The sequence below is a fragment of the Dasypus novemcinctus genome, chromosome 1 (genome assembly GCF_030445035.2).
Source record: "Dasypus novemcinctus isolate mDasNov1 chromosome 1, mDasNov1.1.hap2, whole genome shotgun sequence".
Classification (NCBI taxonomy): Eukaryota; Metazoa; Chordata; class Mammalia; order Cingulata; family Dasypodidae; genus Dasypus; species Dasypus novemcinctus.
The window spans coordinates 111578840-111603894 of NC_080673.1; the positions used below are offsets into that span (position 1 = coordinate 111578840).

At 35.8% G+C, this 25055-nt stretch overlaps 1 pseudogene; it reads right to left on the reverse strand.

Moving 5' to 3' along the window:
* Nucleotides 1–376: 376 nt before the first annotated feature.
* Nucleotides 377–1882, reverse strand: LOC101422951 (NAD(P) transhydrogenase, mitochondrial pseudogene; annotated as a pseudogene).
* Nucleotides 1883–25055: the final 23173 nt, after the last annotated feature.

Below are 25055 nucleotides of genomic sequence, written 5' to 3' on the forward strand. Positions count from 1 at the left end.
ATCTTATTCCTAACAAAGTACTGTTCCCAGGTAGAATGATCTGTCAGGGCATCAACACAATAAACCTGAACACTGGTATTTAGAATCAAAGAAATAATTTAAGATATTTGTCTCTAATTACTTTTAAAAATTAATACTTTAGAGACCGTGGATATTTGTTTCCATTCTGTTTGTAAATTCCTCAATCTTGCCAGGTTCAGACAAAGAGGAAGGAGTAGAAACTGGGTATTTGCTACATGCAGGCAAGGGAAAGGAAAAGAGACAAAAGACAGTTTCTTGGTATTAAGTAACAAATGCACAGCTATATTGTTATGAGTTACGAGAATGAGATTACACAGTTAAAATAAAAATATCATTTATTAGCTCAATCCAAAATTTAAAACTGTAGTGTACCATATATCCTATGACTGTTTTTGGTTTCTTTCAATATGAATGCAGTAAGAGCTATAAGTCCCTGAGAAGCTGTGGAAGGATGCAAGGGTTCCCCCATCAGTACCAACCAACCAACTGCAGTCAACCCTGAGATTGCATTAGTCACAGATATCAGTGGAGAGTGAAGAGCTGGGGTGAATCTCCAGGCAGGGTGGTAGCCTACATTGCCAGCCAGGCAAAAATTAGTCATCAGCTGAGCAAAGGCTGAATCAAGAAACACAAGTTTCAAACACAGCACACAAATCAGACTTGCTGTGTATACAGAAGTCTTTTGTCATTGTCTTCCCGAACGTATAACAGCAGATTCTTTTTCAGCGTCCAGCTTAGCCAATGTTTCTGTTTTACAGGGGCACCTTGAAGAATAGTTTTTGGTGTAGGAGCTGGAATACCACACGACCATTCTTCATCACTACAGTTCCTCTAATGATATGATCCCATTGTACCAGAGACAAAGGCAACTTTCACTTCAAAACAGAAATGATCTTTGTCAGGGCTAATGACCTTCAGGAGTTTGGTGATGTTGTTGGAACATAGGGTGCTGGCATGGGTGGCCATTCAGCTGGGAAGGTCTGTGAAGCCTATGCGAGTCATTTCCTTATGAGCATAAAATTCTCCTGACTTACTGTTTTCGAAGTTTTTGCCAGCTTCAGCAGCTAAATCCACAGCAACTGAATCTTCCTTCTTTGATTCAATCACTTCTTTACCAAATAAAACTGGAGCTTTTTTATCTGGAATAAGTGCTGTGCTGAAATAAGGATGTCTACCTCCTTGCACTGTTGAGCAGTTTCATTTCTGCTCCAGTGAGCTCTTGGGATATCTCTTTTGCATTTCTTCCTTATCACTCTCCAGATTCTTTCAAGCCCACCTTCAAGGGCTCAGTACCAAGAGACTTGAACTGCTCTAAAGCTGCAGTTCCAGTACCAAATCCTTGAATAATTGCACCCATCAGCTTTGCTACAGCTGCAAAAGCAAGCTCAGCACATCAATCACCAACTATGAGAATCATAGCTAAGGAAATTTTCCAGCAGCTGTGATCTGACCAGTGAAAAACTGTCCAAAATGATTTGCTGCTAGTGCAAAAGCCTTATAACCAACAATGTTGACCATGGAGCTTAAGGCATCAAATCCCTGGCAATTGTGACTCTTGGAACCTGGTTCATTGCCAGACCTGTAGCTTTTCTTTTAGAAAGTTTGTACTATAAGTCTGGATTTTGGGGTTAAATAAGTAAAACTAATCAGTGTTCCTAAAGCTTTCAAAAGGTCAGCTTCATGAAACACCTAATATTGGATTAATCATGGGAGCTTGCACTTTGACCAACAAATCAGAAGCCATCACTGTCTTCAACTCTTGTATTTGAGCACCTGCTGCTCTACAGTGAGCACCTAAAAACTTGGAAGGTTCACAGTCATCCAACTCTGTTACAACATTAAAACCCTGCTTGACCAAGGCCTGAATATCTGAAATAAAAAGAAAACTGTGACCCTGTAAGAAACCAAAATAATTCATGGAGGACCAACTAAAAATAAACAGACTTGTAATTAGTATCTTTCATGGAGTTTTCAAAAGTTATTATTCACTAAATAAGAATAAGGGTACTATAAAATGTACATTTTAAGTATTATTAACATTTACAAATTAAAAATATGATTGTTGAAATTAATAGGCAAGCAAACAAAATTACTGGAAAGTAAGGAAATATCACAGAAAACAGAACAAAAAAGTAGAGATGAAAAATGACCAAAAAATACAAAAACCATAAAAGACCATTTTCAGAGGCTCACCATCCATCTACTGGAATTCCAAATGAAATAATTAGAGAAAATATAAAGGAAAACATAATCAAATTCATACAAAGGAATTTTCCTGAGCCGAAAGATTTGGAAATACTATCAAGGTCCCAGAAGCATAAATGAACACAGCGTATTACTCTGAAATTTCACAAGATATAAGAGAGTGAGAGAAATGGGGAAAGAGTCCTTAACAAAAGATCTTGAGCTGACTAGAATGAGATTTCTCAAGAGAAATAGAGGATATAGAATACAATGAAGTAAGGCCTTTAAGGTGGTGTGAGAGAATTTTTTAAAAATTCCATTCCCAAACTGTCAGTCAAGTGTGAAAGCTCAAATCAGGTATTTTCAGAATAGCAAAAACTTAGAAGCATTAGAAATTGTCTAAGGGGACATCCAATGAAAATATAGGAGTAAATAAAATATAGAGGAAAAATGTGAGATGTAAGAGTTAATTGAACCTGGGAGATACGTATTATCATTCTAGAATGATAAATGTACAGTAGGCCCAAATTAAAAGGAGTACATATGGGAGCAGGGACAAATGGCTCCACAAGTGAGATGATTTAACAGACTAAATGAAATAATTAAATACTTTTCAAATCTTGAGGATGCGGTAAAGTGATTCACATAAAAAAAGTCCAAATAATACTTTATATAGTAGGCTTTCAGTTAAATTTTAACAATTTGAATGACTATGGTTTTGTGTTTAAAGTTAACAGCATAAATCAAAGTAACACAATCTAAACTTTGTACATTTTTAAAGAAAACCCTCCTTCAATACATGCTTTAGTATAGTCACTCATATTTATTTCTTGGTATATTCATTCTATATTTTTGCTTTTTAATTCTTATCGTTATCCTTAAATCCCTAATATCCTACTTTTTATTTCTGTTCTATTCTTTATCTCATTTCCTTACATTTCAAATCAGAATTCCAATATGAAGATTAATTTTATCCTACATTTTCTATTACCATTCAAGTATTTTATCTATAGTTGCTTTTCATTTTATATTATTATTTAAATTCATTTTCAAATAACTGAGTTATGTTGCTTTATCTTATCAATATCATATAAAGAATTACTGTTAATTTCCAACTGATTTTCCAAATGAACATAGACTTTTAAGAGAAAAGCTGAATATGAATGTTTATTAGAAAAAGAAGCCACTTTGAAAATATAGATTAAATGTTGTTTCTGATGAGTAATACAGACATGAAGATTAATTGTAATATGACTATAAAGATACTAATCTACCATAAGTTTCCTTGATCTTTTGTTGCTGTAACTCATTACACTACTGGTGGCAATTGCTGATACCAAACAATTTCATTAATATAGAGTTTTCTGTCATGATATTACTTCCAAAGTGATATCAAATATGTTTTTGAATTATTATAAAAGTGCTTATTTATAAGTGCTCCCTTTTTCCACAGTAGGGAGAATTTGGTGTATATGTATGTACTAGCACTTGGTTATTGAAGAATTGACTTACACAAGGTTGATTTATTGAGATAATAGTTGTGATGGAAATATTCGTATATGCATAGTGCACTGTATTTCACTTTGCAGCTATGCTCATGGTGATTTATTTTCACTTCTAGCTGAAATAAATTTGGGGTCATAATTTTTTTGGCAAAGGACCAAAGAGCATGTAAGCACATGCTAACTCTCTCTCAGATTAACAGAATTCTGTGTTAACTCCTTTATGTATCAACTTATTTAGTTTGAAAAAAGGGATATGGTAGAAAAATATACAAGTAATTAAGGAAAAGTAAATCTTATTGTTTTAGGCAGATGTGGCAGATTGAAAATTCCTACCTTAATCCATACCTGTGAGTATAAACCCACTGTAAATAGGACTTTTTGAAGAAAGTGTTATTTCTAGGTAAGATGTGATCCAACTGAATGAGATTGGGCCTTTATCCTATTACTGAAGGCTTTATGAAGAGAAGCCACATAGAGGAGCTAGATGCTGGAAGTCAATGAACCAGAAGAGAAAAGAGAGGATATCGCCACTGCTGGGAAATCCAAAGAATTTGAGGATTGCCAGCTTATCAGAATTCTAATGACCCCAAAGAGGATGCAATTTTTCTAGTCTCTGAAACTGTAACACAATAAATTTCTGTTATTATGCCAACCCACTGTGTGATATTTGCCATAGCATTCAGAAAACTAAGACACCAGGCTTCATGTTAATATAGGAATAGTGGATAGACCAGCCAACACAAATACAATCAGAACTGCAATTATGGTCATGCTTCTTGTAAACTACGCTGATGGAAACTAGGAGGTCATTCAAGGTCTAAGATTTGTCTAGATGTTACCTTGTTATAAGATCATCTTTTTTTCAAATCAATTTTATTGAAATGTATTCATAAAACATATAATCCTTTCGAAGCACACAATTAATGCTATTTTGTATAAGCACAGAGTTGTGCATTATTTCCATCAAAATTAGAGCATTTTCATTACTCCAATAATAATAATAATGATAAATAAAAACCAACAAAAACTCTACCCCTAAGTAGTCAACTCTCAATTTCTCTATTTTTTCCCTTCCATGCATGACTGCTATTCTATTTCTGGCTCTCTAATTTATTTGCATTTATATTTTCTATAGATGGAGTCAAACAATATGTTGTGCTTATTGCCTAGTTTCTTTTACTTACCATATTCCTTGTTATACCACTAATGGAAGATTATTAATATAATTTGAAATACTGTCCATAGTTTGCTTTGGTTGTATTTTTGCCCAAATATCACCCTAATATTAGTATCTTGTAACGTTAAAGTACATTTGTTCTGTTTCAAAGAAGAACAGTCTTTTATGTATATTACCCATATTTATTTTTCACATGAAGATTCACTATGCTAAATAGCCCCATGTTTCATTTTTTTAGCTTTCCTTCTAATAATAAATGGGAACTTTCCCTTTCAACCACTATCGTACTCATATATTAGCACTGCTAGTTACAAACAGCATGATGCACTTTCAATATTTCTATTCATTTTCAAAGATTTATGAACAGTCATTTAACCAATATGCAACAGATTAAACCTCAGTTTTCCATTCTCCAACCTCATTCTATTTTTTGGTGACCTATATTCTGGTTATTAACTCCATGAATTTGCTCAATCTGTATATTTCATAATAGCAAAACCATACAATATTTGTCCTGTTGTGTCTTATTTGCTTCACTCATAATAATGTCCACTGGGTTCATTCATATTATCATATGCTCCACAACTTCATTCCTTCATGCAGCTGAATAATATTTCATCATATGTATATACCACAATGTGTTTATCCATTCATTCGTTGATGGGTGCCTGGGTTGTTTCCATCTTTTGGTAATTGTGAATAATGCCACTATGAACATAAGTGTATGGATATCTGTTCATGTCACTACTCTCAGTTCTTCTAGGTATATACCTAGTGGTGGTATTGCAAGGTCAAATGGCAAATCTATATGAACTGCCAATCTTTCACAGAGTTGTACCATTCTATGGTCCCATAGTGAATAAGTGTTCCAATCCCTCCACATTCATTCCAACACTTTTAATTTTTTGTCTTTTTAATAGTGGTAATTCTGATAGGTGTGAAATGATATCCTAGTGTAGATTTTATTTTCATTCCCTAAACATGAGTGATGTTGAATATTTTTTCACATATATTTTTGCTATTTTTATTTCTTCTTTAGACATATATCTATTCAAGCCTTTTGTCAATTTTTTAATTGAGTCATTTGTCTTTTTATTGCTACTTTGTAGGGACTCTTTATGTATTATGTATGTTAAACCAATATTAGACGTGTGATTTCCAAATGTTTTCTCTCATTGAGTCATCTGCCTTGTCATCCTATTGACAAATTCCATTAAGGTGCAGAAGTGTTTAATTTTGAAGAGGTCCTATATTTTTCTTTCATTGCCTATGCTTTGGGAGTAAGATTTAAGAGAACCCAACTACCGTTTATTTAATTTATGTATTTATTTCTCTCTCTTTCTTCCCCCTACCCCAGTTGTCTCTTCTCTGTGTCTTTTTGCTGCATCTTCTTCTTTGTCTGCTTCTGTTGTTGTCAGCGACACGGTAATCTGTGTTTCTTTTTGTTGCGTCATCATGTTGTGTCAGCTCTCCGTGTGTACGGCACCATTCCTGGGCAGGCTGCACTTTCTTTCATGCTGGATGGCTCTCCTTATGGGGTGCACTCCTTGTGCATGGGGCTCCCCTATGTGGGGACACCCCTGAGTGGCTGGGCACTCCTTGCACACATCAGCACTATGCATGGGCCAGCTCCACACGGGTCAAGGAGGTCTGGGGTTTGAACCACAGACCTGCCATGTGGTAGACAGACACCCTAACCACTGGGCCAAGTTCACCACCACCATCCATTCTTGAAGATGTTTCCCTACATTATCTTCTAGAAGTTTTATGGTGCTGGCTTTTATATATTAAGTTTTTGATCCATTTTGAGTTGATTCTTCAATAGGGAGTGAGATATGATGACCGATTCAATCTCTTTAATGAGATTTAATGAGACCCATATCTCATTCTTTTGGTTATGGATATCGAGTTCTGCGAGCACCATTTGTTGAAAGACTGTTTTGTCCCAGTAAACCAAACCTGGTAGGCTTGTCAAAAACCAGTTAACTGTAGAGGTGAGGGTCTATTTCTGGATTCTCAGTTCTATTCCATTGATCAATTTGTCTATCTTTATGCCAATACCATGCTGGTGTTTTTTGTTTTGTTTTTTTTTAATTTAGTTTAATTTTATTTCCAAAGAAACTTTTGAATACATAAATGTTACATAAAAAATATAGGGGTTTGTCATATATCCCACAACTTCCCCTTTCTACAATTTTCCCCATCAACAACATCTTTCATTAGTGTGGTACATTTGTACAATTGATGAACTCATATTGAAGCATTGTTTCAAGATCAGGTATGAGTCCTCCTGCTTTGCTCTTCTTTTTAATTTCTGTAAAGTAGGCAGTTAAAATGTTGATTGCATTAAATATATAAATCAGTTTGTTTAGACTTGACATCTTCACAATACTTAGTCTTCCAATACTTGAAAACAGAATGTCTTTCCTTTGTTTAATCTTTGATTTCTTTTAGCAGTGTTTGTAGTTTTCTGACTAAAGGTCTTTACATCTCTTTTAAATTATTTTCTAGGTACCTGAGTCTTTTTGTTGCTATTGGTAATGGAATTTTTTCCCTGATTTCCTCAGATGTTCAGTACTAATGTATAGAAACATTACTGATTTTTGCATGTTGATCTTGTATCCTGTCACTTTGCTGGACTTATTTATTAGTTCTAGCAACTTTGTTTTAGATATTTTGGAAATTTTTAAATATAGGATCACATCATGTACAAATAATGAGAGCTTCAGTTCTTTTTTTACAATTTGAATTCCTTTTATTTCTTTTTCTAGCCCAATTGTTCTAGGTAGAAGTTCTAGTGCATTGTTAAATAAGAGAGGTGACAGTGGGCATACTCGATTTGTTCCCAGTCTTAGAGGGAAAACTTTCATCCATTCCCCATTGAATACGATGTTGGCTGTGGGTTTTTCATATGTGCCCTTTATCATGTTGAGGAACTTTCCTTGTAGTCCTATTTATTCCTATCTTTTAAAGTGTTATTTTTATTTTTATCAAGAAATGATGCTGATTTTTATCTAGAAAGGATTCTGCCTTTTCTGTGTAGATCAAGGTGATCATGTCAGTTTTTTCTTTCAATTTCTAAATGTGGTGTATAACGTTAATTGATTTTCATGTGTTGAACCACACTTCCTTACAAGGTATAAATCACTCTTGACTGTGATGTATAATTATTTTAATATGTTGTTGGATTTTATTCGCAAGTATTTTGCTGAGAATTTTTGCCTCTATTTTCCTTAGTGATATTGGTCTCTAATTTCCTTTTCTTTTATTTATCTGGCTTTGGTAGAAGGGTGATAGTTACTTCATAAAATGTGTTGGATAATTTGTCCTTCTCTTCAATTTTTTGGAAGAGTTTAAACAGGACTTGTGATAATTCATCAAGAATTCACCTGTGAAAGCATCTGGTCTTGGACTTTTCTTTGTTGGGAGGTTTTTGATGACTGATTCAATTTCTTTAAATGTGATTTGTTTGTTGAGTTCCTGTATTTCTTGTGGAGTCAATGTTGGCCATTTGTGCATATCTAGGAATTTGCCTATTTCATCTAGGTTGTCTAATTTGTTGGCATATACTTTCCCATAATATTCTCTTATTATTCTTTTTATTTGTGTGGTGTCAGTCATAATGATACCCTTTCCATTTCTGATTTTATTTGCTTCTTCTCTTTTTTTTCCTTGTTAGTCTAGCAAAGTATCTTTCAATTTTACTGATCTTTTCAAAGAACCAGCTTTTGGTTTTGATGATTTTTTCTATTGTATTTTTTCCCTCAGTTTAATTTATTTCTGTTCTAATCTTTATTATTCCTTTCCTTCTGCATGCTTTGGGATTGACTGTCTGTTCTTATTCTAGCTCGTCAATGTTTTCATTTAAGACTTTGATTTTGGATCTTCTTTTAATATAGGCATTTAGGGCTATAACTATCCCTATCAGCACTGCCTTTGCTGTATCCCATAAGTTTGATAAATTGTGTTCTTGTTTTCATTCATCTTGAGATATTCACAATTTCTTTTACAATCTCTTTTTTGACCCACTAGTTGTTTAGGAATGTGTTGTTCAACCTCCACACATTTGCAAATTTCCCTCTTTCCAGCTATTATTTAAATCCAGCTTCATTCCATTATGATTTGAGAAGGTACTTTGTATAAATTCAATCTTTTTTATATTTATTGGGATCTGCTTTGTGACTCAACATGTGGTCTATTCCAGAGAATGAACCATGAGCATTTAAGAAGAATGAATAACCTGTTAAAGTGGAGTGCAATGTTCTATATATGTCTGTTATGGTCTAGCTCAATTATTATATTGTTCAAGTTCTTTGTGCATTGCCCTTTTATTAATATATAATGGCCTGTGTCTTATAACATTTTGCATTTTAAGTCTGTTTTGTGCAAAACTAGTATAGCTACCCCTGCTCTTTTATGGTTATTGTTTGTGTGAAATATATTTTTCCAACCATATACTTTCAGCCTATTTGTATCCCTGGGACTAAAATGATTCTCTTTTTATTTATTTATTTATTTATTTATTTATTTATTTATTTATTTATTTCTCTCCCCTTCCCCACCCACCCCAGTTGTCTGTTGTCTGTGTCTATTTGCTGTGTGTTCTTCTTTGTCTGCTTCTGTTGTTATCAGTGTCATGGGACTCTGTTTCCTTTTTGTTGCATCATCTTGCTGTGTCAGCTCTCTGTGTGTGCAGTGCCATTCCTGGGCAGGCTGCACTTTCTTTCATGCTGGGTGGCTCTCCTTATGGGGTGCACTCCTTGCATGTGGGGCTCTCCTATGCAGGGACACCCCTGCATTGCATGGCATGGCACTACTTGCGCACATCAGCACTGCGAGGGCCAGCTCCACACAGGTCAAGGAGGCTTGGGGTTTGAACCGCAGACCTCCCATGTGGTAGATGGATGCCCTAACCACTGGGCCAACTCTGCTTCCCTAAGATGATTCTCTTATAGACAGCATATGGATGATTCAAGATTTTTGACCATTCTGCCAGCTTATGTCTTTTGACTAGGGAGTTTAATCCATTACTTCCAGTGTTTTTTCTGTAAATATATTTTTTATTTAATTACCCCATTTTACTATTTGACTTTCATATGCCATATCTTATTTTGTCTGTCCTTTTACCCTTTTGGTTATCCTTTCTTATAGTATTTATTTTTACATTCACTTGCTAGTCTCTCTTTCCTGTCTTTTCCTTTAAGGCAACAGAACTCCCTTTAGTTCTTCTTGCAGTGCTGAATTCTTATTTAAGAACTCTCTTAGTTTCATTTACATGTGAATATTTTAAACTCACCTTCATATTTGAAGGACAGTATTTCTGGATAAAGAATCTTCAGATGGCAATTTTAAAGTACCTAAATTATATCATACCTCTGTCTTCTTGCCTCCCTGGCTTCTGAAATCTGCACTAAGTCTTCATGGGCATCCCTTTTATGTGATCATTTGCTTCTCCCTAATTGCTTTCAGAATTTTCTCTTTATCTTTGGCATTTTATTTTCTGAGTAGTATGCGTCTTGGAGTAGGTCTATTCAGATTTATTCTGATTGGAGTATGCTGTACTTGTTGGACATATAAATTCATATCATTTATCAGAGTTGGGAAATTTTCAGTCATTTATTTCTCAAATACTCTTTCTTCTTCCTTTCTATTCTCTTCTTCTTCTGCAACTCCCATGACACATATATAGTTTTACTTGATGCTATTAGTCAACGTCCAGAGCCCCTGCTCAATTATTTTTCATTCTTCTCTCTCTGTTCTCACTCTTTGATTTCAATTGTTTTGCCTTCTGCATCACAGATTCTTTATTTTATATTTTGAGTCTGCTGTTGTATACCTCTAATGTGTTTTTTTTTATTTTATTTTTGTCTTTTTAAAAATACATAGATCACACAAAATGTTACTTTAAACATTTAAGAGGTTCCCCAATACCCACTCCCCAGCCCCCTGATTCCGCTCACATAAACAACCTCTTTTATCAGTGTGGCACATTCATTGCATTTGATGAATACATTTGGAGCACTGCTACACTGCATGGATTATAGTTTACATTATAGTTTATACTTTCCTCCAGTCCATTCAGTGGATTATGGCAGGATATATAATGTCCAGCATCTATCTATCCCTGCAATATCATTCAGGACAACTCCAAGTCCCCAAAATGCCCCCATATCACATCTCTTCTTCCCTCTCCCTGCCCTCAGCAACTCCTGTGGCCATTGTCTCCATATCAATGATACAATTTCTTCCATTGCTAGAGTCACGTAGTTCTATAATAGAATACCAGTAAGTCCACTCTAATGTGATTTTAATCTCACCTATTGTGTCTCTAATTCCCAAAAGCTTTGTTATTTTTCTATTCAAGTTTTCAAATGCTTCTTTGTGCTTGCCCAGGGTCTTCTTGATGCCCTCTATCTATTTAGCCTTATTGTCCTTCAACTCCTTGATTTGATTTATGAAATTTGCATGAATATCATTGACTAATTGTCTCTAATCCTGGGCCTTTTCTTCCTTTTACTAAGGCATATCTTCCTTTTACTTAGTATGGCTTGTAATTTTTTGCTCTTGTCTAGGCATCTGATTATGATGGTGCATTTACTCTCATGCTCGGTTTCTCTCTCTTGTGTAGGGATTTATTGGTAAGTGGCTGTGTGTGGTTCTATGATTATTGTTTTAACTTGTTCAAGGTCCTTAGTGTTGTCCCTCTTTAGTTCAAATCAGAGCCATGGACCAAGTAATGGGTTTCAAACCATTTCCAAGGACCTTGGGGAGGGAGGCTGTAAAGGCCTGAAAAAAAAAAAAAAGCCAATTTAATTATTTAATTTTATCTTCCTTGCATGCACTTTTTCATCTACTGGCAGATGGCACTCTTTGGTAAACCTCTCTACTGAAACCCTGGTTGGAATGTGTTCACTGTTACTCAGGCTGTGCATGCAGTGTGGAAACAATGTGATGGAGTATTCTTCCTCCGGGTGGGGTATTCAGAACTAAGCCTTGAAAATCAAACTTTCTCTGAAGCAGATCTTCTCCCCAACTGGCTGTCCCCTCCCTTTTCCAAAGAAGGAAATAATTCCACTCTCCTCTGCATCATCTTCAACTCTTCCAGGTCAGTAGAGAGGGTGTCTGAGAACTAAGTTTTCGTTAGTCCTCTGCTGGTCTCAAGGGCAAAAATGCCAGAGCCCCACTTAGCCTGGAAGGGCATGACTTATCGGACACAGCAGATCAAATTGTTTGTCAAAAACTGAATTGGCCTCAGGCTATGTCCCTCTCTCTCCCATTACTAACAAGGCAAAGGGGAGCTGATGCAAAGTAACAGTAATCTGTTGGCTTTTATAAAGGGTATTTATTTGGGGTAGAAGCTTACAGTCACAAGGTCATAAAGTGTAAGTTATTTCCCTCATCAAAATCTGTTGCCATGTGTTAGAGCAAGATGGCTGCCAGTCTCTGTGGGGGTTCAGCTTTCCTCTTCCTCTTAAGTCTCCATGGTCCCAGCTTTTGGCCTAAGGTTTGTCTTTCTTCCCAGGGATTGTCTCTTTCTGGGCTCAGCTGCTTTGCTCTCTCCACAAGACCAGCTATAAACTATCAGATGAATGGCTTGATTCTCTCCCCAGGGTTACAGCATCAAAATTCAACTCTCTGTGTTCTCCTTCTCTGTGTGTTTATTCCCCTGTCTCTGATTGAGCATCCATTTATATAGCACACATCTGTAGGTAAGTTGTAGGCAGGGACTCAGACTGAGTTGCCCTAATGACATGGTCAAATAAAAACCGTAATCTTAATTTAATAAAGTAAAATGAATCCTCTGACTCGAATACAATCTAATATGTGCAGAATAACGTACCAGTTTACAAACACAATCCAATATCTATCTTTGGAATTCATGAACAATATCCAACTGTCATACTCCCCTTTTCTGGGAAAGTGGACCCTTGTAACACCTCTATCGGTAGCCACTGGCCAAGGGCTGGTAGACTCATTGCTGTCTGTGCCTAGGGTGGAGGGTGGGGGCACAGACTCCAGTAGTTACAGCCACAGCTGCAGCTTTTGCTCACAGAAGTTTCCTGTCAAATCTCTTTTTTCCTTTGCCCCTCTCTCTTCTGGGTGGTGCCTATCCTTCTAAGTGTTCTAAGCCCTAGAATAGTTTTCTAGGCAGTTACTGCCTGCCCTCTAGCTATTTTTCTGGAAGTGAGTCTTGTGTGTCTCTAATCCTTCATCATCCTGGAAATCTCCCGAGATTATCTTTCTAAGGAATGAGCTGTAAGAATCCCTTCTTCATTTTAGCATCACATTATTTACAATGATTTCCCTGCTTCTTCTACAGACCTAAACAAAAGCATTTTCATTTTACTGTCATTATTATATTATTTTTATTATTTCTTCCTCCCATGCAGCCTCTGATACATTTTTCCCTGTACTTTTCACCTTCAGCTATTGCTACTAAACCTTGACTTTCATAACATAATATTTCAAATCCCCCAAAGAAAGAATCATGCAGGTTCAGTCACCTTTTCCCTGTCAAACATATGGAACATATGGAACATCTTCTTTTGAGACTAATGCTCTCCCTTAACTCAATTGGCTGTGGTCACAGTAGCAAAGTCATGTGTTAGGCAGCATGACTACAAGTACATAATGAAATGGCTGGAGCTATAGATTGGAAGATCCTAAAGGGAGCTTTAGTCTTGGGATGAAGATCGGGAAAGCAGTTCAAATTTTGTCTTACTCAATTCAGTTTCATAACTTAGACTACACAATGTATTTTATCTGACTTGACATTCAGTAGTTTTGAAGGTGCTAATAATTTTCCCAAACAGTCTCAAATATTAAATTATTCTTCCAGAGAATTCAGGTACATTGTAGATAAAATTTAGTAATTTTACACATGCTAGAAAATCAGAAACATTTTTAGAAGATATGTATCTTTGAAAGATAAATTTTTTATTCTCATTTTGTAATGCCAGTATTTAATGGGTCAATTAAAAGAAGATATTTTCTTACTGTTTCTAAATATTGTTAGATAGAAATCATATATTTATTTTTGAGCTTCTTCTATATTAAAATTCAATAATTTCATTTAAGTGATTTAATTAAAATTTTATATTTTACATGTTGGGTATTGAGATATCATTAAAAATATCTAACCTAACAAATCTACATGTCCATAAAAAGATATAAAATATTATGCAGGATTATTTTGTGTTGAGGCTTTTGCACCAATATAAAAAAATTTAGATTAACTAAATGTATGTATATCATAATTGTATTAGATGTTAATAAAGAGCTAAGTTTCGAAACCTTTAGCAGGGATGAAATACTAAGGATGAGGAAGAGTACAGAAATATGTTCCAGTTAAATTTAGAAAAGATTATTTCCTACAAATCTTTATTAGAAGATGTTTTTTTAGACAAAAGAAATATTTTTAGACAAACAAAAAGATTTTTAAAACCATTTTTCAATGCTAATCTAACAATATGCATGCAATTTTGTTCTAAACAAAAGTAGTTGTAGATAATATAAGAGTTATAAATCCTCTTTCATTTAAAGAAACTTCAGAATTACATCAGATATGATCATCATTTCCCCTCCAGAAAACAGGGTGGTCTGATGTAAAACCAAAGGGAAAATGAAAAACAAAGACACAGTGAAAAAAATAATGGGAAGTGTTCTTTGAAGAGCTCAACAATATATTGCAGCTGGCATGGGGATTTTTGTACTAATCTTCATAAATACTCTATAAACAAAATCTAGTACTGTTGATTCTAAAAGTATACAAAATTGACAAAAATAATAGTGATTTTAATCAGTGAAAGGGAAAATAGATTTCTAATTATTTCACACCTGGCAAAAGTATCAAAAAGAATGGACTTACTGATAATGTGTAAAACATTTTGTAAAACCTGTATATCACTTGGGAAAGAAGCCAAAGCTGACTTGCAGGCTATGTATAATTGAAATGCAAAAGATAGACCAGAGATAAAAGTATCTCTTATAACTGAAGCTAAAGAAAACCTTGATGATGGGATTCAGATTTATGCTAAATATGAGAGGTTAAAATTCTAAAGATTATTAATGATCAGGAAGATGCACATGGTAGGCTTATTCTGTTCTACATATTCAAATATGCATATTCTTTCCTTGATTAAGCAATCTTGCATAGCTATTTAAGCTTCAGACATTTTCTTATGGTTCTTAAATATTGTTACCCAGTTATAAAAAGAAGAATGATAGAAAAAATCCACTAATAAACTGAACACTTTAACAAGTCAAGATTCTATTTTCCATAATCATTCAGTTTTTTACTTCAAGCATACATACTCTTACATGTTAGCAGTTATTGAAGAGATATCTTAAGCATTTAGTTTTTCTTTATCAGTAGCACTTTTCAAGATGATGCAGAGTGTTTTATAACTATTAATTTTAGTGGTTATATAATATGATGTAACATAATATAATTACTATATAATATAACATAATTACTGCATCCTCACAGTTCTGTTTTAGTTCCCCAGCTGTTAAAACAAATGCCATAAAATGGGTTGGCTTAAACCACAAGAATTTATTGGATCATGGTTTTGAGGCTGGAAGTCCAAAATGGATGGGTGAGTAAGGTGATGTCTTCTCTCCAAAGACTGTCATTTCACAGTTGGCTGCAGTGGATTAACACCACAGGAATGCATTAAAATTAAGAACATCTTTTTCTGGAGTACATAAATGTAAGCCACTGCATGTAACTATTTAAGTTTAAGGTATTTTCTTATTGTTCTTGAATACTGATATTCAATTATGAAAAGAAAAGTGGTGGAAATAATTCATCAACCAACTGACCACTCTAGCAAATCAATTCTATTTTCTATAATCATTCCAATTCTTGGCCACATGCATACATGCTTCTTATACAATAGTAATCACTGAAGAGACATAACTTAAACATTTTGTTTTCTTCATCAAAAATCACTATATAAAATAATGTAGAGGGTTTTATAACAGTTCATTTTAGTGGCTGTATAATAGTCCATCAGGTTGAGATATAAAATAATTACTATATCCCTACTGTTCCACATTTAGTTTGTTTCTGCAGTGAAATTCATAATGTACATGTTCTTATACTTCTCTTGTATTATTGTCCTCAGGGTACAAAACATTCTGGAAATAAAATGTTGATTTTAGTAATAAGAATACAAAAGTAGAAGTGGAACAATAAATTAAAAATGCAAAACTCTACCTTAAGCCAATCCCATTATCTCACTATACGCTTCAATTAACTTCAGTGTATTTTTATCTGAACTGTATATAAGTCCAAGGAGGAAAACACTTTTGATTAAAGACTGCATAAATATATAAAAGGCAAATGTCTTAATATGATTTTAAAATTATTTATTGAGTACTCCACCTGTACCTAACAGTCTTTAAATTATTGTGGGATTGGTGGTGAAGCATGAGCATCAAAACACAAGAATTTAGCATAAAGAAGTCTTTGGGAGAGAAAAACAATAAAAAAGAGACATAAAACAAAGACAGGGGCATACAAACAATAAAAATAATCATTTGAATCTAAGCAAATGCCTGATGTATGGTGGACATAGTGATGATTAAACTCATTTAAGATTGTGCTTTACTTCTCCAACCCCATTTGCCTAAATAACTCCAATTTATCCTCTATCTCCAGTCATTAGTCAGCTTCCTGAACCTTCCCAGACTAGGTCAGATTCCTTGGATATATGCTATCATTTTATTATGTCATTTCCCTTCTGAGCTTTAGTTTGTAATACTGTATTCTTCAGAACTGAAAGCCTGACTCCCCCAAATTTTGTATATGCCAGATACCTTGTGGTACTCATTAAATATATGTTGATTAAACAATTTTATTAATAAAGAAAGAAAGAGGCCTAGATTAACTGGAAAAACTTCATTAGAACAGAAAACATGTAATAGTCATGATTCATGATTCTGGGTAAACTTGAAAATCTTGGTGAAATTAGGGAAAGTCACTTAAAGTCAGTTCTGATATTACATCCTAAAAGTTATATTAATATTGGAAGGTGACATAAGAAATTTTAATAAAAGAGGTGTTTGACCAAATTCAATATCTTAGAGGTGAGATATACTTTGTGTTGCCAGTATTTAGAATATGGCCATAATATAATGTGATATAATTATCAATGGAGTTAAAGAGTAAAAGACTTGGATATTGTATTAGCCAATGATCACCAAAGACTGTCAGGCTCATCTCTCTTTGCAAGACTTCTGCCATGTCTAATGAGCTTGTGTATCAACTTTCTTGTGAGAGTATCAGCCCACCAAGGGGGCTATGCCTCAGTGCTAATTGCATTCCAATGACATGGCTGAATCAAAGCCCTAATCTTAACATAATTTAATCAGACTTCTCAGCAGAATCTAATACAATCAAAGATTTATCGTGCTCAGAGGAATAGACTAGTTTACAAACAATCTCTATTTTGGGAATTCATAATCTCAAACTGCCACATATGTTAGATATATAATTGATGATAAGAACAGATGTTGGAATTATCAATAATGGCAGGATATAATGAGGTAAAAGAAAAATATAGCCTGGGCCTTAAATCATCTAAAAGAGGAAATAAAATGGCTTGCAGAGTGAGAAAATTTTAGCAATGATTATCGGACATAAAATGGAAATAAATGGAGTAGAATGTTGGATCTCATTCATCCTTTCCACCGTCCCTTGTTCCAGTTTTCCTTTTTAATTAAATTATTATTGAAATATATCATTCATACATGAACATACATAGTAAAAGTTGTGAATTTACAAAATAAACATGCATATCATCATATGGGCTCCCATATATCATCCACCACCAATACCTTGCATTCTTGGGAAACATTCATTACAAACTATGAAAGAGCATCTTCAAAATATTACTACTAACTATAGCCTATATCTTACTTTTGGTATATTTTCCCCCAACCCACCCAATTATTAACACCTTGTATTAGTATTATACATTTGTTATCATTCATGAGAGAACATTTTCATATTTGTCCTGTTAACCACAGCCCATCTTCCAGTACAGGAATTATTGTGCTCTACAGTCCCATGCTTTGTACAATCCATTCAAAGTGTACACTCAGTAGCTCTCATTTTCATCACAGAATTATACAATCATTACTTCAGTCAATTTTAGAACACTTTCGTTATTCCAAAAGGAAAAATCCCATACCTGCTTAAATTCCCAATTGTTGTCCCTTAGAATTGAAATAATATCTTCTTGCCATCCTATATTCAGTCTTTATCTTATTTCCCAATTTTTATAGTCTAATTTTCTTTTAGCAATATGTAAAATTGTCTTATCTGTTTATTTGCATGTCTATTATTTGTATTCTTGAAAACCCACCCAATAGAAATAATCTCCTTTAAGACCACAGACATGGTCCTTCTTGTTTGCTCATATGTCTCCAGCACCTAGAATATAAATGGAACATAGTGAATGCTTGTTAAGTATCTACAGGTTGACTTATTGACTGAACAGCCTAGTTGTCATCACCGAACATGCTAGTTAGTAATATGCTGGGCACCATCCATAGGACATTAAGACATAGAAATAAAACATTCTCCTCTTCTACAGAATCATGGAACTCTTAACTCTGCATCCTCCATGTCATTGCCATTGCATAGAAATGAGAATTTAATGGGAATGGTGGATCTAGGAGAGAACAATTAAAACAGTCCTAGACAAGGATAATTGGTGTGTCAGTTTGAGATTATTTTATGACCCAAAAAGAGAAAGATTATGTTTGTAAATTAACCTACTCCTCTGGATATGATACCCTTTAATTGCATTAAATTAAGGTAAGGGGCCTTTGATTACATTACCTGATAAGATCCTTTGGTCCTTTGATTCAACTACATCAGTGAGTGTGACTCAGGTTGAGTCCCACCCCCTTGCAGTGTCTGATATAAATGGACACTCTGACAGATACAGGAAAAGAGAGCGCTGTCATTTTTTATCCTGCCATGTGACAGAATTGAGTAGGCTCAAACAGCTGAGGCCCTGGGGAGAGATGAGCTATTTTGTCTAATGAACTGAGCCCAGAAGAACTGAGGCTGATATAGATAGCCTGGAAAGAAACAAGCCCTAGGCCAGGAGAGAGAGGGTTACAGGATCACTTAAGCATGAAGCCCCAAGAGGCTGAGCCCATGGAGCTCAAGGGGAAGAGGAAGCCTGAAAGGGAAGGAGACACCAGGCAGAGATCACCCATTACCTTCCTTCAATTTGTTGTACTTGACTTTGGTGAGAAGGTATCTTTTATGGTGCCTGGAGTTGGGCATTTTCACAGTCTGAGAACTGCAAGCTTTTACCCCCAATTAAATGACATTTATAAGATCTAACAGATTTCTGGTACTTTGCATCAGCAACCTTTTGCAAGACTAATACACATATTGGTACCAGGAGAGCGAGATTGTGCTGCTTGTAATTACCAAAAGTGTTAGAAGAGTTTTATAAATGGGTAAGAGGTATTTTTTTGAGGAATTATGAGATGATTGATGGAAAAGGCCTAGATTACTTTGGAGAGACTTTGGTAAAAATATGGACGCAGATTATTTTGATGAAGCCTAAGAAGGAAATGATGATACTATCATTGGAAACTGGAGGAAGGACAATCCTTGTTTTGTTGTTGCAGATAACTTGGCAAGATTAACTCCTGATGTTAGATGGAATTTGAAAATGATGAGCTTGGACATTTAACCGAGAAGATTTTGAAAATAAATGTGAAAAATGCAGTCTGGCTTTTTGCAACTTATAGCAAAATTTGAGAGGAAAGAGATAAGCTGAGAACTGAATTGTGGGGCACAAAGAAACCAGAGATTGATTTCAGAAATACAAAGCTTCTGGAAATCAAACCCCTAATTGATACTGCCCCATTTGAGGAGTTAACTAAAGTTGGGACTTTTAAGTCAGGATTGAAAATGCAGTTATCCTGGAAGGACTTGTGGAAAGTCTTACTGTCTGATGACTTGACCCCCTGCTTCCTGCTCAACAAGTTTTTGTGAGATAGATACGAACAAAACTACTGTAAGCCTGAACTAAAAGGGACAAGGAAGGGAAAGACTGAAGAGCAAACAGCTTTAGGAATAAAATCATGGAAACAGAGGTCTGGAGTTAAGACATTTCCTCTGGACAAGAGAGGGGCCCCACCCATTTGTATGGAGAGAGTGCTTTTACCACAGCATTTGAAAAGGGTGATGTTCCAGCCCACTGGTTAGGGGGAGTTTGGCCACCTCAGGCTACACAGAGGGTGGAGTGCATTCCCCAGTGTTTAGATCACCACCCCACTTCTCTGAGAGGGGTAAGCTTCTTCCCATAGGTTAGGAGAGTTAGCTCACCCCTCCACTGCTCTGAGGGGTTTGGGCATAATCCCCACATTTTAGGGAGAGCCAGGTTGCCACCCCACTATTTACCTCCGGGTCTGTACCCCAAAGATGAGGAAGAATGTTGCTTCCACCTCACTGTACTATGGGGGTTGATACTGTGCCCCAGAGATTGGGAAAGTGTGGCCATCACCCAAATATTCTTGGAGGGTAAGGTCTGGAACTTTGTTGCCATAGAGACATTTGATGAGGGTGAAGCTGAGAAAATGGCTTTTGGGCAAGCCTGTAGAAAGGGTGGGCCCCCATGAGGCCCTGAGGAGAAGAAGAAACCACCATCATTTTAAGGATGACTCTCGGACTTTGAAGTCTAATGGAATAAGTCCTACAGCTTTTCACAACTGTTGGGACCTACGACTCATCTTTCCCTCTCAAATTCTTATAGTATTACAAATGTTTAGCCTATGTCAGTGCCTCCTTTATATACTTTATCTACTGGAAACAGATAACCTGTTTCGTAAGTTTCACAGGTCTACAGCAAGAGGGTAATTTTGACCCAAGACAAATTGTATTCTTATAACTGATTTTTTAAACAAATCAATTTTATTGGTACATATTAATAAAGCATAAATCCATCCAAAGTGTAAAACCAATGGTATTTAGTGTAATCACATATTTGTACATTCATCACTTCAATCATCTTAGAGTACTTATATTATTCCAATAATAATAATAAATGAAAAACAAACAAGTAAAATTCATCACCTCACAATCTCTCTATGCTTCTCCTGCCATACATAGCTGCTAATCATTTTCCTTTCTAGTGTATTTATTTATATTTATATTTTGTGAAACAGTCTTATATGTACAATATTGCCCATATTCATGTTTACATGAGGTTTTACTTTGATATAAAGTACCACATTACAGTTTTTAGCTTTCATTCTTTTTAAAATTTTTTTTCTCTTTATTTATTTTTTTAATGTTACATTAAGGTCCCCATACACCCCTTATCCCCCTCAGCCCACTCCTCTGACCATAACAACAACCTCCTCCATCATCATGAGACATTCATTGCACTTGGTGAATACATCTCTGAGCACCGCTGCACCTCATGGTCAATGGTCCACATCATAGCCCACACTCTCCCCCAGTCCACCCAGTGGGCCATGGGAGGACATACAATGTCTGGTAACTGTCCCTGCAGCACCACCCAGGACAACTCCAAGCCCCGAAAATCCCCCCACATCACATCTCTTCCTCCCACTCCCTAACCCCAGCAACCACCATGGTCACTTTCTCCACACCAGTGCCACATTTTCTTCTATTACTAATCACAGGAGTTCATGAATAGAATATCAGTAAGTCCACTCTAACCCATTCTCTATTCCTCCATCCTGTGGACCCTAGAATGGCCATATCCACTCCACATCTATATCAAGAGGGGACTTAGATTCCAGATGGATGCTGGATGCAATTCTTCTGCTTTCAGTTGTAGGCACTCTTGGCTCCATGGTGTGGTGGTTGGCCTTCTTCATCTCCATGTTAGCTGGCTGGGGTAAGTCCAATAAACCAGAGTGTAGGAGTTGCAAGTCTGTTGAGGCTCAGGGCCTGGCTATCACATGGTCAGTCCAGAGATTCAGGTCACCTGGGTATATATTAAACCCCAGCACCAACTGCAGTTCCAGTAAAAGTAACAGGAGAGGCTTGTGGACAAAGATCACATCTGAGTCTAGCTCCATTACACAGAAACACACACTCCACAGTAGGGCAAACTGACATGGTACTGAACTCCATCTGCCATGACCGTGGAATCTGTGGGTCTCTGCAGTCCTCAGAAGAACCAATACCTGGGGTTGCATCTACTTTTTTCTGTCTCTGGGACTCTGCTCAGGTGTGCATAAGGGCAATCCCTCTGATAATCTCACGGCTCTTTTTAGAGACTCATAGCCATATAAACTCACTTGTCCTTTCCACTTCCCCCTTTTATTCAGGTCAAAAAGCATTTTTAACTCCTGGTATTATATGTAGACTGAGATATCCTGCTGGTCAGAGTTGACCCTTTTATTCAAAGTCATTTTCTAGTTACATCGTCAGCTGGTACTTGGTAGCAACCCCTTGGTGCCAGGGAGGCTCATCCCCAGGGGTCATGTCCCACACTGGGGGGCTAGGCAACACATTTACATGCTGAGTTTGGCTTTGAGACTGGCCACATTTGATCAACACGGAGGCTCTCAGGAGGTAACTTGTAGGCACCCTGCAGCTCTAGGCCTTGTTCTTATTTCAGGTGCACAGGTTTACAAGCATAGTCATTAGTATAAAGGGCTGATTGTTGGACCTTCCTTCTTTTTTGGTCTTTGCCGTTGCACTTGGGGGATTGTTGCTGCTCCTTTAGGGACTGTGATTGAGCTCTCCTGGCTAGGAACTAGGCACTCCCTCAGTTGTTGTTTTTAATTGTAACCACTATGAAAATACCCAAACATTTTTAAGTACCCTGGATATATGCCCTGGAGAACTCCCTGCCAACCATGTGTCCCCTGTTAATAACATCCCACACCAGTATTCCTCTGCTGCCATTGTTGAACCTCTCTGTGATCCAAAACTTCTTCAAAAATGAAGCCCAATATATTGCCAGGTTCCATTAATAGTAAAATGGAATATAGTGATGAGTTTAAAGGTTAGATATGGAATACATATTAATTTAGAAAAATTAATGTAAAATAAATTGGGGTATCAAAAAATTTAAAAATGCAAAAGCTTTGTTTTTGATGTTAATGATCATACCCATACAATAGCACTGCTAGTTACAAACACCATGATAAGCTGTCAATATTTCTACTCATTTACAAAGATTTACAAAGAACACTTTTACCAATTCTATACAGATTAGACCTCAGCTTTCTGTTCTCTACCCTCTTTCTATTTTTGGTGACCATTTGTCTAATTATTAACTCCATGATTTTACACAGTACATTTGGTATTTAGTAAGGCAATCTCACAGTATTTGTCCTTTTGTGTCTGGTTTGCTTCACTCAACATAATGTCTTCCCAGTCCATCCATGTTGTCATATACTTCATGAATTCATTTCTTCTTTCTGTTGCATAATATTCTATCATATGTATACACCACAATTTGTTTATCCATTCATCAGTTGATGGACACCTGGATTGTTTCCAACTTTTGGCAATCATGGATAATGCTGCTCTGAACAATGGAGTGCAGATGTCTGTTCATGTCTCTGCCTCAGTTCTTCTGGGTATATACCTAGGAATGGTATTGCAAGGTCACATGGCAAGTCTATATTCAACTTCCTCAGGAACTTCAAAACAGTCCTCCAAAGTGTCTGTACTATTCTACAATCCCACCAACAGTGAATAACATTCCTATCTCTCAACATCCTCTCCAACATTTACAGTTTTCTGACTTTGTAATCGGTGTGAAATGCATATCGCGTTATAGTTTTGACTTGCATTTCCCTAATTGCTAGTGATGTTGAGCATGTTTTTCATGTCTTTCTTTGCATTTGTATTTCTTCCTTGGACAATTGTCTTTTCAAGACTTTTGCCCATTTTTAAATGGGGTTGTTTGTCTTTTTTTTTTGTTGAGTTGTATTATCTCTTTGCGTATCATGGATATGTGACGGCCAAATAATTTCTCCTTTTGAGTCAGCTGCCTTCTCGCCCTTTTGACAAAGTCCTTTGAGGAGAAAAAATGTTTAGTTTTGAGGAGGTCCCATTTATCTATTTTTTTGTTGTTGTTGTTTGTGCTTTAGGTGTAAGGTTTAAGAAACTACTGCCTACCACAAGACCTTGAAGATGTTTTCTACATTTTGTTCTAGGAGATTCATGGTTGTCTTTTTTTATATTTAGGACCTTGACCCATTTTTAAATTTTTATCTGGTGTGAAATAAAGGTTTTTTTTCTTTCTTTCAGATATTGATATCCATTTCCCCCAGCACCATTTGTTGAATAGACTGTTCTGGCCCAGCTGGGAGGTCCTGACAATCTTGCCAAAAATCACTTCACTGAAGATGTGAGGGTCTATTTTCTGTGTTCTTGGTTTAGTTCTGTTTGTCAATGTGTCTGTCTTTATGCCAGGACCATGATGTTTTTTACCACTGCGTCTAAGTAATATGCTTTAAAGTCCAGAGAACAGAGTCTTCCAAGTTTGTTTTTCTTTTTTAAGAACTTTTTGGCTATTCAGGGTCCAGTAGCCTTCCAAATACATTTGAGAATTGGTTTTGCCCCTTCTGCAAAAAAGATTGTTGGGATTTTTATTGGGATTGTGTTAAGTCTATAAATCAATTTGGGTAGAATTGACATCTTAGTGATATTTTATCTTCCAATACATGCACACAGAATGCCCCTCCATTTATTTAGGTCTTCTTCAGTTTCTTTTAGCACTGTTTTGCAGTTTTATGAAAACAGGTCCTTTACGTCCTTGGTTAAGTTTATTCCTAAATATCTGATTGTTTCAGTTGTTATTATTATTGGAATTTTTTTCTGATTTCCTCCTCAGATGTGACATCAGTAATGCATAGAAATGCTATTGATCTTTGCATGTTAATCATGAATCCCACCACTTTGCTAAATTCATCTGTTAGTTCCAAAAGGTTTGTTGTGGATTTTTCAGGAGATTCTGGATATAGGATCATATTATCAGCAAACAGTGAAAGTTTTACTTCTTCTTTTCCTATTTAGGTACCTTGTCTAGTCTAATTGATCTAACTTGAACCTCTAGCAGAATATTGAATAACAGTGGTGACAGTGGGTATCCTTTCCTTGTTCCTGATCTCAGCTTACAGTCTTTCAGTACCTTAAA